The sequence below is a fragment of the Vicia villosa genome, linkage group LG1 (genome assembly GCF_029867415.1).
Source record: "Vicia villosa cultivar HV-30 ecotype Madison, WI linkage group LG1, Vvil1.0, whole genome shotgun sequence".
Lineage (NCBI taxonomy): Eukaryota > Viridiplantae > Streptophyta > Magnoliopsida > Fabales > Fabaceae > Vicia > Vicia villosa.
This window is the reverse complement of record NC_081180.1, coordinates 145,082,786-145,095,582: the sequence shown is the minus strand read 5'-3', so window position 1 is coordinate 145,095,582 and position 12,797 is coordinate 145,082,786. Positions and strand designations below refer to the sequence as shown.

General features: G+C 34.2%; 1 long non-coding RNA gene across 1 annotated transcript; it reads right to left on the bottom strand.

The window, feature by feature from the left end:
* Window positions 1-10,146: 10,146 nt before the first annotated feature.
* Window positions 10,147-12,535, bottom strand: LOC131644421 (uncharacterized). The gene is made up of 2 exons (XR_009296446.1): window positions 12,394-12,535; window positions 10,147-10,446 (listed from the first exon to the last, which is right to left on the bottom strand). It is a non-coding gene; the product is annotated as an uncharacterized LOC131644421 (long non-coding RNA).
* Between the last annotated feature and the right edge of the window lie 262 nt (window positions 12,536-12,797).

Sequence of the window (12,797 nt, the reverse complement as noted above, 5' to 3'; positions counted from 1 at the left end):
GATGTTACCTTTTGCTCTTCATGGTTATCGCACATCTGCGCGTACTTCAACAGGGGCAACTCCATTCTCGTTAGTCTACGGTATGGAAGCAGTTCTCCCAATCGAAATCCAGATTCCTTCCTTAAGGATCATGAAAGAAGCCGATCTAGACGAAGACGATTGGATTCAAACTCGATTCGACCAAATACACTTGATCGATGAGAAAAGACTTGCAGCTATCTGTCATGGCCAGCTATACCAAAAGCGCATGATCAAAGCATTCAACAAGAAAGTCAAAAGTCAAGCATACCAAACTGGTGGCTTGGTTATCAAACGCATCATCTTACCACAAGGTGATCCCAGAGGCAAATGGACCCCCACCTACGAGGGACCATTCATAATCAAGAAAATATTCTCCGGCGGTGCCATGTTGCTTACCACCATGGATGGCGAGGATTTCCCACACCCTGTGAATGCGGACATAGTCAAAAAGTACTTTGCTTAAAAAAAAAATACAGCTCGCTAAGTTGAAAACCTGAAAGGGCAACTTAGGCAAAAATGAGCGTCTCGGTGGATTGAAAACCCGAAAGGGCGATCCAGGCAAAAATTAGAGACAAAACAAATACAATCCCGGTAGGCTGAAAACCTGAAAGGGCAGCCTAGGCAAAAATTAGGGAATAAAGCATACAACTATGTCCCGCTCAGCTGCCTACTCACCGACAAGGTTCAACACCTCAAAGACACCGATCAGTCCAATCACTTTCTTCCAACAAGTGAGGGATGAGATGCTCGAAGACAGATTGGCAATAGCAGAATTGAAACTTGACTGGATCGTTCTCACATAGCTATTTCTTTTCATAAATACTTTTCAAAACTTTCTGACAATTTCCTACTTCTAGGATTGTTGTCTCCCTATACTAATCCGCCTATCACGGCACCTTTTCAAAAATCAATGCAGCTTATAACTAACATTTTCATTTTTTCTGTTTTGAATACGCGAGCATCCCAATGATATTTTGAATGAACATATGCATTTGAATATGATTGATGTTTACCAGGAAAAACAGGAATAGCATTCCGGACATGTCCCAATTATTTGGACATTATCCTAAACCAGCATCAGAAGGAAGTTTCCCCAATGGAGACACATTCCTCAACAAATCCCTCAAAAAGATTTTTCTTTCGAAAGAAGTCTTATTCCCCAGCAGGGTTGTTCCAGATTACTGTCTTCAGAAGGTATGATCTCCGCACCCAAACTTGGTCAGATAGTGCATCGGAGGATTATGCATCTTCCTCATTCCCACTCCAAAGGGCGTCACAGTCCGAACTCTCAAAACTACTGTTCATCCCCGAGCAGTAATCAAAGATCCTTCAATAGAACATCCTGGTTCTCAAAGAATTTCCCCAACCCAGGGTACTCAAGCGAGACAGAAGATCATCAACAACCACGATGCCTTCACTTCCAAATGGCTAGCAGGGATTTATTTTCCCAATCACAATGCCTTCATTTCTTGACGACTAAGCTGGGATTTATTTTCCCAATCAGGAGCTTGACACGCTCTAAGCTGCATAAATCATGCGCCACATTCACATTCACATCCACACTCATATTCACATTCACATTCATATTCACGCTCATATTCGCATTCATATTCACAATCATGCATCATACGCATATTCATACACAACATAACTTGCATATTTCTCCTCTAGCTCGAGGATCTCATATCATACATGCATCATAGACATCGCATATTATTAACTTGATTTTTCAGGTAGACAGATGTCTTCAGCAAAGATGTTCTCACTCACATGCAGTGTTCATCCTGAATCTTATTCAGACAAGCAGTCCTTTCAGATACAATCAAACCAAAGATTCACTCTGAAGAACTCTCATTCTCAACTCATTTATCATCTAACATTGCTAGTCTAAGGCGATACCTCAGACGGTTCCAGAACGATCTAGCATTTCAGATCTAAGGCGATACCTCCGACGGTTCCAGAACGATCTAGCATTTCAGATCTAAGGCGAAACCTCAGACGGTTCCAGAACGATCTAACATTGCAGATCTAAAGTGATACCTCAAACGGTTCCACAATGATCAACTTTCAAATCCTTCATCAAGATATAATCAACAGATTCATTCTGATGAACAAACCATCAACACATTGTCCAGGTGGCATCCGAAAGCCCATCTCAGGTAATGTTTCAATCTGCCAACAACATTTCACAGACAACATTCAAATGCAACTTCCAACATCTCTGCTGATCAAGGTAAGTGCAAATTTTCAGGGCATCTATTTATTCAATCATCTTCTACCCTCAGATTTCAGACAATCTCTTCAGGTTTAAGAAGATTGAATAGGGGCAACTGTTATACCCCAAAATTTGCCCACTTCTTTTTTCAGGAAAGTTTCAATATGAAAATTAAGAGTTTCATATAATCATGGATTTTTATTTCAAATATCCTAGCATATGAAGTACTTAAATTTCAGAAACTTTTCTTATACAGTAGCTTGGCTTACAGAGGAATTTATTCTTACGCAAACGTCAAATACTGTTCATTACATCACAAATACTATTTATTTATTTACAGATAAATAGTACTAACACAATCATGCAGAGTTAACTCTTTTTGCAGGCGCAGAAGCAGGAAACTCACACTATACTGGTAACAATTGTTTTTGGTTTCCCACTAACTTTTGTACTATATTCCATTATTTTCAAAATCTTTTCAAATCTCTTTTTCAAAAATCAAATCTTAACTTGTGTGTTTTCTGCCAGTCAAATATTTCTATTTCTGTGCAGTAAACAATTTTCAGGTTATTATCGGTAATTTTGCCCGCATACCGTAAATATCAGTTATTTATTATGTTTCTGTTTCTAACAAGTCATGTAAATAAATTTTCATGCTTCACACAAAACAAAGACAAAAATAACAACAAAAAAGAAAAGAAAATTAACTTTGACAGTTGACTTTTTCACTTTAACTGCTGCTTCAGTACACGAACAGTCAGTTGACAGACAAACTGCAGACAGTACAACTCTCAGTGTTTTGTACAATCAATCAAATCAATCATTCACAATTCAAATTTTCAAAGATTTTTGTGTTAGAAGTCTTCTGAATATCACACGATTAGCAGAAACTCAGCACTGCACAAAAATCAGGTACGCTTAACTGCCTCCTATACAGACAGTCCCTAATCAGGGTTTTTCTTGTTTTAACAGGAGCAACAAGTTTTGAGAGCTCAAATGGATTTCATATACATCCATACATCTCAAAGTACCATCATACAAATTTTCAAACTTCAATTCACTCAGACGCACCGTCAGCAGCTCAAACAGTCAACAGACGACCCGTTTGACCAAAAAAGTCAACTGACAGTCAAAAATGAAATTTTTTGTCAAAGTCCATATTTTGTCAAAGGATTCAACATTTGATCATTGGATGATCACAATTCATCAAGGAAAGATCAAAAATCAACAAAACCCTAAGATTCAAAATTAGGGTTTTTGCCTGAAAAGTCAACTCAACTTTGACTGATCATAACTCTCTCATCCTTCATCCAAAAAATGTCAACCAAAGCTCATTTTGAAGGAAATTCAATTATCTTTCAAATGCAATTGATCCCATGGTCATAGCATTCACCATTTGAAAAATATGGCCAAAGACATTACAGGTCATTTTCAAAGTCAACAAAAAGACACTTTTTTCAAATGGACACACAAGGAGAACCAAAAATCATTTTGATATGAGACCAAAGACATTGGTTAGAGGACTCTTTAAGGTTTCCAAAAAGTGCAAGATCTCCTTCATATGACAAAAATTGAAGGATTTACACCTTGTTGAAGTTGGCTAAATTTTGGGAAAATGCATGAAATCAACATTGCTCAAAAATGTTTTTTTTCCAAAAGATGCCAAGTTTTTGTGGTCCAAACACCTTTGCCATGTTACTATGGGCCTCCCACGACCAAGACAAAGCCCACATCTATATTATCCATTTTTGACATAATTTTATCTTATTTTAAGATTAAAATTAAAGGAAATTGCATGGATAATTGATGGCTTGATCTCCAAGTATGACACACCTCCAAAGTCTTCATTTTTCTGCAGAAAATTGATGCCCAAGGCAAGAGCATTGAATGGAGTCAAGGATTGGTCAAAAATTCAAGGTTTTTAATATTTTAAAAACCAAACTTTCAACAAAGGCAACAAGGCTTCTTGCTTCACTTCCAAGCAGCCTATGGGCTATAAAAGGAGCAGCATACCTCCACAACAAAGAGACACGAAATATAGCAAGAGTATAGCCAAGAAATATCAAAAAATTCTCTCAAATTTCCATAACTTTGTAAAATTTCAAATTCAATTCTCCAATCAATATTAATACATACCAAGCTTTCTAATCATCTTATCAAACATCATAGAGTAAGATTGAACTCTAAATATAGGCCCATGAGAGTCGTATAGTGCATACAAGTGTTCTTCATGTATATATGCATTAACTTTCGTTTTCATATTTGCAATTAATTTCCATACAAACTAACCATCCTAACATGTTTATGGGGACATATATGGGTGATCTGGGCCTTGACATAATAGTTCCCACGTGAGAATCACTCAACACCATTAATGGATGTTCATGCATGCTTAAACTTTAATACCTTCGAATCTATAGCTACAAGCATCAAACAAAGAAACTAATACCACCAATGAACTCAGGGCCTCATGTTTAGTGGATCTGGGTTGCTTTCATGTGTTGCTAACGTGTATTTTTTGCAGGTTCAGAAGCTATAAAAAACTGCATGATTTATCGTAAAAATAGAGGGGGTTTAAAACCCCCGCTATCTGTTTGAAAAAATGAATGAGACGGAGGTTGAAGACGACCACGCGTCCAAGCGTGGTTCGTCAGTCAAGGCTGACTTTTCCCTCCGCTCACGTGGCTCTTCATCATTGGAAGGTCAACCAGTCTCCCATCCACGCGTGCACATGTGGGCCCCAGTCAGAAAGTTTGAATTCTCCTTGAATTCAGTACATGTTCCCTACCATCATATCATGCACCTACAAATCTGGACTCTTGATCTCATCAATCTTACCATCCAACGCACCATAACACACAGCCACACCATGGACTCTCACTCAATCACTACACCAGATCAGTATCCCTTTTTATTTTTATTTTATTTTCTATTTTATTTTATTTTCTTTGCAAAATTAATTTAAAATAGCTTAAAAATTCAAAAAATTCCACAAAAAATATTTTAAACTTCTAAAATAACATATTATTTTATGAAACAAAAATATTTTATTTTTCTTCAAAATTTCAATATTTTTCATAATTAATTAGTATGTATTTGTATATTTGCTTATTAATTATTTTAATTAGTCAAAAAATCATAAAAAAAAAATTGTTCTTTGTGTTAAATATTGTTTATATATCATAAACTAATTTTGTACATATTTAGGATAATTTTCTCTTTAAGTTTTAATTATTTGTGTAATTATTTGCATAATTATGTTTTGATTAACTTAAAATATCCAAAAACAAATTTCAAAAATTCCAAAAAATTAGTTTTGTTCTAAAATCAATTAACAAACATTTTGTACATATTTTTAAACTTATTTGCTAGGTTTAATCATATTTCCATCTTTTCTTTATTTTAAATTAATTAATAATGCATTAATTATATTTAAAATAAATCACAAAAATACAAAAATATGCCTTTTATTTCTTGCAATTTAAAATTCCTAGATAAATGTATAGGATGTCAAATTCATGTAAATAGGCTAGTTTACATTTCCCGCACAATCGATGTAATAGCGTAGATTTACTTTCTGCACTTTACATTTCCGCATTTTAATTTCCAGCACCCATATAAACTGCGTGTATGTCAAAGATAAAACTGAACCGTCAGATCACTAACTTCAAAGATAAATATCTGAATTCAATCACAATCACATTTGCACCTCCTAGGGTAACCCCTTTTCACTCTTTTCAAAATCAAAGTTACATTTCTACTGTTTCGAGTACAAAATCGAACCTTTTGTTTATATCCGACGAATGGATAGATTTTTAAAGGGAACAAGGATAAAGACCTCCTAACTCAGGGTAGACCTCCTAGTTTGCTTGCTCAAAATCAAAACAAACAAAATTCTCATACACTGTTGTTTTTTTAAAACGAATTTTCCAAAAGACAATATTTTGTATACATCCAAACACGGATCATTACAAAATTAACGATCTTTTCAAAACATCTTTCGAAAGATAAACAAGCATTTGTATATATCCGCACAAGGATCATTACAAATTCTATTTGCAAAGGTATTTCAAAAACACAGGTAAAGCATTCCGAATCAATTGAAAAGTAAAGCAAATGAGCTAAGCAAACTAAAGAGCCCATGGATAACCATGGATACAAAGGGTGCTAACACCTTCCCTTTGTATAACCTACCCCCTTACCCAGAATCTCTCAAAGGTCTTTTTTCTGTTTCTTTTATAAACCTTTCCTTCATTGGATAAAATAAAAGGTCGGTGGCGACTCTGTAAACTTTTTTCAAAAGTGACGCGAAAGCGTCCGATCGACAAAAAAGAGTCAGTTCACGTATCCCACCCACGGAGGGGTATGGCCCGAAAGGACGGTCCACACCATGGAGAGCTAAATCCCTCTTGTTGAGTCTAAGGTAGTAGTTAACCTATGAATATACAATACCATTGATTAATTCCTGTGAACAATTATTTGAATTCATTATCAATAAGAAACCTTGTTTTTATTCTTAAATTATCGTTGAATCTTTGATCGAAAGAAAGGATTTAACTTTTGCCCTAGGTTACTATATTGATTCAATTGCAATTTGCAGAGATGGAATTGTAATTGGGTTTTCATAATTATCGTTCTTAATTACTATTATCGTTATTGATATTTGGAGAGATCGAATCTCATACCGGTAAAAGTTATCTAATTTGATTTGCAGACATGGAATCTTATTTGAGGATAAGTGAAGATAATGATTCAAAGGATTGTTCTATTGTGAATTAATTAATAATTGTATAGGATTAGGTTGATGAACCCTAAAGGCTCAACATCTTTCTTTAATTGTTAACACAAAGTCCTTTACTTGCTGTTATTTTATTATTTGCTTTTGATATTAGAAGTATAAAACAAACCAAACTAAATTTTCCTAACTCAAAATAAACAACTATAGAACGGCAGTGATATTAACCAATCCCTGTGGATACGATATATTACAGAAAATATTTACCCAAAAATACTTTCAATAAATTGGCGCCGTTGCCGGGGATTGGTGTCAATATTGCACGCATTGCAATAGTTTTTATTTTGAGTTATTTCCTTATTTTTAGTTATATTATTTTTAGTTATTTACTTATTTTTAGATTTTTTGTTTAGTTACTTATTTTTAGATTTTTTTGTTTAGTTACTTAATTTTAGATTTTTAGTTTAGTTCCTTTATTTTAGTTTTTTTTTGTTAGTTACTCTATTTTAGATTTTTTAGTTTAGTGCCTTTATTTTAGATTTTTAGTTAGTTACTTTATTTTAGATTTTGTTATTGCAATAGTTTTTTAATTTTGATTTTTTATTATTATTTTTTTTATCTTGTTATTTCACTTGTGTGCTAGTTTTGTAGATTTTTGTTTTTCGGAATGTGGGACCCAAATATAAATGTTGCGATTCATGCTCAAAACGAGATCCTAATTCAACAAATGGAGTATCTCCTTCAAAGTGTGTCACAGTTCACACCTCAAGTTAATGAATTTCATGATATCGGATGGTGCACACCGGAAGATGCGATGGAGTATCATATGGCTAACCATGAATACCAACAACAAGGGCTTTCACACTATAATCAAGGTTATCAAAGAGGACCTACTGAGTTAGAGGAAACCATGAATCAATTCATGCAATTCTCTTTAACCATTCAACAAAACCGGGAAACGCAAGATATTCAACTTACCAAATTCTTCACCGAGCAAAACGTAAGTCAAGTCTCAACTTTTCAAAACCATATGACTTGTGTAGAAACCTGCAATGCTACTTCTATACGGAGTGTAAAAGTGATTGATGAGGAAGTTGAAAACAATGATGATGACAAGGAAGATGTTGTTGAAAAGGATAATATAGAGCATGTAAACATCAAGAAAAATATAGAAAGTGAGTATGAGCTCTCAATAAAGCTACCTTATCCAAGACCTCCAAAAAAAGGAGATGATGTGTTTGTCGAAGGAACAAAAAAGGAGGATATAATCAAAGAAGTCGTGAATGAGTTAGAAACTTCAAAAGTTGAAACTTTTTCAAAAGAGACTATGGTGGACTTAGAGTTAAAGAAGAGTAGTAATGCAAAGGAGCATAAACTCTCATTGGAATTACTTCCTCTACAAGTTCCTAATAAAGAAGGGAAGGAGATTCATTGCTTTCGACCAATGGAAATGTTTAGCCGTTTGCAAATCACCATCCCATTTTTAGAAGGTTTAGATTTAAAGCCAAAATGTGTCAAATTCATCAAGGATAGGTTCTCACAGAAGAAGAAATTAACAGATAAGGAGGTTATCTATCTTGAGGAGAGGACAAAACGAATGAAGGAAGAGAGATCGCGAGTTGAAGTGGTACGAATTAAGGATGAAGAAACCAAACAAGCAAACATGAAATACTTTTGGGGCTTCACATTGGTAAGAAAGGTGCCAAGAAAACGAGACAATGGTTGATGATTCAACCATGAACCGTCGAGCCATGCGACGTTAAACGAAGCGCTTCGTGGGAGGCAAACCACGCTTCTAATGTTTTATTTTGTTTTGTTTATTTTTATTTCAGGAAATAATAAGGGAACCTTTCTGGTGAAAGCTAGGAAGAGGCAATTGATATTGCAATACCCTCTGTGAGTCAACCCTCTCGGGCTTGTTCTGAAACATTGAGGTCAATGTTTAGTTCAAGTTTGGGGGTGGATTTACTCTTTTGCATTTTTTAATTTTTTGTTTATTGTTTCTTTTATCCCCAGTTTAGAATGAGTAGTTTCTACAGCATAATGAAAATCTCAAGCAAAGTACCGACAAAGGAGCAACATGCATGAAAGTGGTAGTGAGTGAAATTTTTTTTTTCAAAAATTAAGTTTTCACTTTCTTTTTCAATAAAAGTGACAAAGCAGGTATGAATTTTTGAACTCAAACTCCTAATGTGTGCATGAAATTTAGGTTGTTAGTAAATACCTAACAGAAGTTCTTTATGGTACATTGTTTATTGGATCAGCTTAGCCTTAACCATTGTGAGGAAAGCTTTCCATTGTTTACTATATGCAGGAGACCATCAATTATTTTGACTTGTTCGTATCATGCTAAACCGGTTGTTGCATCGTTTGTGGAAATCTGTGAAAGTGATTTAGGCACTTGTTTGAATCTGAGAGTCCTTTTAGCCTATTCTAACGTAAAACTTATTTTCTTCTGTGAGAGTGTGATCTTTTTGCTAACCATTCTTTGAGCCTGAGGTCAAGATAAGCATCATAACATGCACCAAGGAAAATACCTGGTGAGTTTTGATCTCAATAAAAAGTTTTGTTCTGAATCATCAACCATAAAATTTGGTGATGTGTTTTCTCTTTGACCCTTTTTAGAAAGTAGGGGAGCATTCATATAATCTGAATACAGGTTGATCTCCAAGTTGGGGAGAGTCACATTCAAAAGAAGAGTAAGTACTTATGGTAATCGGTGAAAGAAAAAAAGGTCGTAGCTTGAAAAAAAAAAAAGAAGTAACAACGTTTGAATATAACGGTTGTTGAAAAAAAAAGAGAGAAAAAGAAGAATCAAGCTACGAATGAATGAAAAAAGATGGACAGGTAAAGGAATTAGAGTGTTAGAGAAAAAGAAATAAGTTATGAATTGGATGCTTCCCTATATTAGGAACAACCCTTGATTATCTTCTTTTCTTTGAATCTAAACCACATTACAACCATAGAAAGACCTTTTGATTCTCAGATTCCACAGTACTTGATGCTAGCAATTTGGTGAACGTATGATATGGATCTTTGTTGATTTAATTGTTTGGATGAGTGTTTAACCCCTCTTTTATTCATCATACTTGTTGATGAGAGTGATTAGTGCTGATTGTAACACCCCAAATTCTACCCGAAAATTATAATGCATAAAATATCAGAGTATTTAAAATTTTCAAACAACACATTGGAGTATCACATATCAACTTAAAACTTCAACTTGTATGTCATTTAACAATGATACATAGCATTCGAATAACAGTCAACTATCAGCTTTATTCAACTCAAACAACTTAGAAGTATAACAAGTACTTCATATTATTCAACTTATATTCAATGGTTATAATAACAACAAATAAAACATTAACAACATAGAACAACAATGTAAACAACCCCCCCGAGTGCTACGTATCAGAGCGACACACCAACAGGACTCGATGAAGCGACAATTTCCAAAGCTATACTTGAGTACCTGCCCATTTCCCATGGTAGGGGAAACATCAGCAGCAAGGGTGAGATATCAAACTATATAAATAGGATCATGATAAATCATATATTAGGTAAAGAATATAAATGAATCACCGCCTCACACAACATCAACTTAAACAGCACAAAGAACATCATCAATGAATAGTCATGATATCAACATATAAACATATTCGACAAGTCATCATATAAGCATCATCAACAAGTCAACACATAAGCATCTTCTACAAGTAAACATATAAGCATCTTCAACAAGTCAGCATATAAGAGTCATTATTAATATATAAGCATTTTCAACAAGTCAACATATAAGCATCTATATCATCATCTAAGCAACGCAATGCATAATCAACAACTCCAACCAACAACAACGGACAACGACTCAAATGTGACTCAACTGTGCATATGCATGTGGTACCAATCGGAGCTTCAGCCCCCGTCACCAATTGCCATTTAGGCCGTCATGTTTGCCATAGTTTTCAGGCCGTCATGTTTGCCATAGTTTTCAGGCCGTCACAGAGTATGCATATGAAATGTGACTCGACAAACAAGACAATACGGCATACTCATCACAATCACATATCGTCACGAGGCATAAGCCTATATCATAATCAATTACCATCTATACGAGGTAATTCACGTCATCATAATATTTCATCGTCACTTAGTCACAAAATCATCATCACAAAATCATCATCACAAATATATTACAAATCATCAAGATTATTACAATTATCATCACGTTTCGTCACATCGGCACAATTACTCAATTTCACATATTAACAAAGTCATCCAAATCCAAACCACAATTTTCAATCAATTCGTAAGATAATCTCAACATGCTAATTTATCAAGTAAACTGAATCAACTTCCAATTATCAACTAATTCAATTAGACATAATATTATTTATCAAGACAACATCATTAGCATAGCAATATATTATTCTCAACATAAATATTCAACCAAAACACGATTACGGTCAAATTCTCAAGATACCGTAATTTACCGATAAACCGAATAATTTATCCAAGTCTAAGTATATTCCAATTAATTCTACTATTTAATTTAATCAACCGATTAATGTCACACTATATTAATTCCAATTCCATTATATTCTATTCCTAAAATTTGTGTCAATTTCCATCACAAAACCAACATTTGGGTATAAAGAAGATTTAAATCAACACAATTTCGGTCGACTCGTAAAATATCAAAATTTCAACAAAATAACACCACGACGTTAATCTACTAATTAAACTTAGCTACCACGTAAATTTTCATTAAATTCCGGACAACTAATTATACCGCTTAGTTCGGCTATTTCGATCAAACATGACTATTTTGCATTTTATTAATTCTATATTGCACACTTCATATCCTACTCTTTCTAATTATATTCCATATCATTATGATTCATTTCTATCATTATATATATGTATATTAAGTAACAGTAGGAGACATGGAAATAATTAATAGAACATAAATATTGTAGCAGCAAGCAACAAAGTAGCAGAATGCCACGGGAAAAGCTGGAAACTAAAATAATGGTAGCTTCATGGTGTGTTTTCATTTCCATTATATGCACTTATATATATATTACTTGATGTAGTATCATGGAGTTAAGAACAGAACATATGCACCTAATGAAATATAAAAGAATACGACTTAACCCGATGCCGGTCATCAAGCAGGCTAGTGATGACAGACGTCACGGCCTCTAAGCGCCGGTTTTCATAGCTTTCCAATCACGCACAAATGCCCAATATTTCACATAATTTCATTTTCAATGTACATCAACATTAAATTATGAGAATGAATTGCAATTTCAACCATGACAGCAAAGAAATTCAATCCAACAAAATGACCAATCTATACCCTAACCCACATACAATCCATCATATTCCCATTTAGGTAGAAAGAATCCCCCCTTACCTTAGATTGAGTGTAGCTCTAAGAAGATTCAATAGAAAATTGGAGAAAAATGACACTTTAGAGCAACATTTTGGGTCTCCTTCTTCTCCTCTTCACAACCCTAACCCCCTTTCTCTATTTCTTCTTCTTGTTTCACGGTTTCTCTTTCTTTGCTATGCTATCACTTTTTCCAAAAAGACAAGTAACACCACCACTTAATTACTACTACTTAATAATGGGCCTAATAAAATACATCCTTAACACTTAAAAATACCATAATATAAGCCCAATATAATTAATACACTTAATGTAAAAATAATACTTCCACTTAAATATCATTAAAATAAAATCCGATTATTTTAATATACTGATTTATTACTCAATGTCTCATATTTCCGGTCTAATCCTAATTACTCGGAAAATTC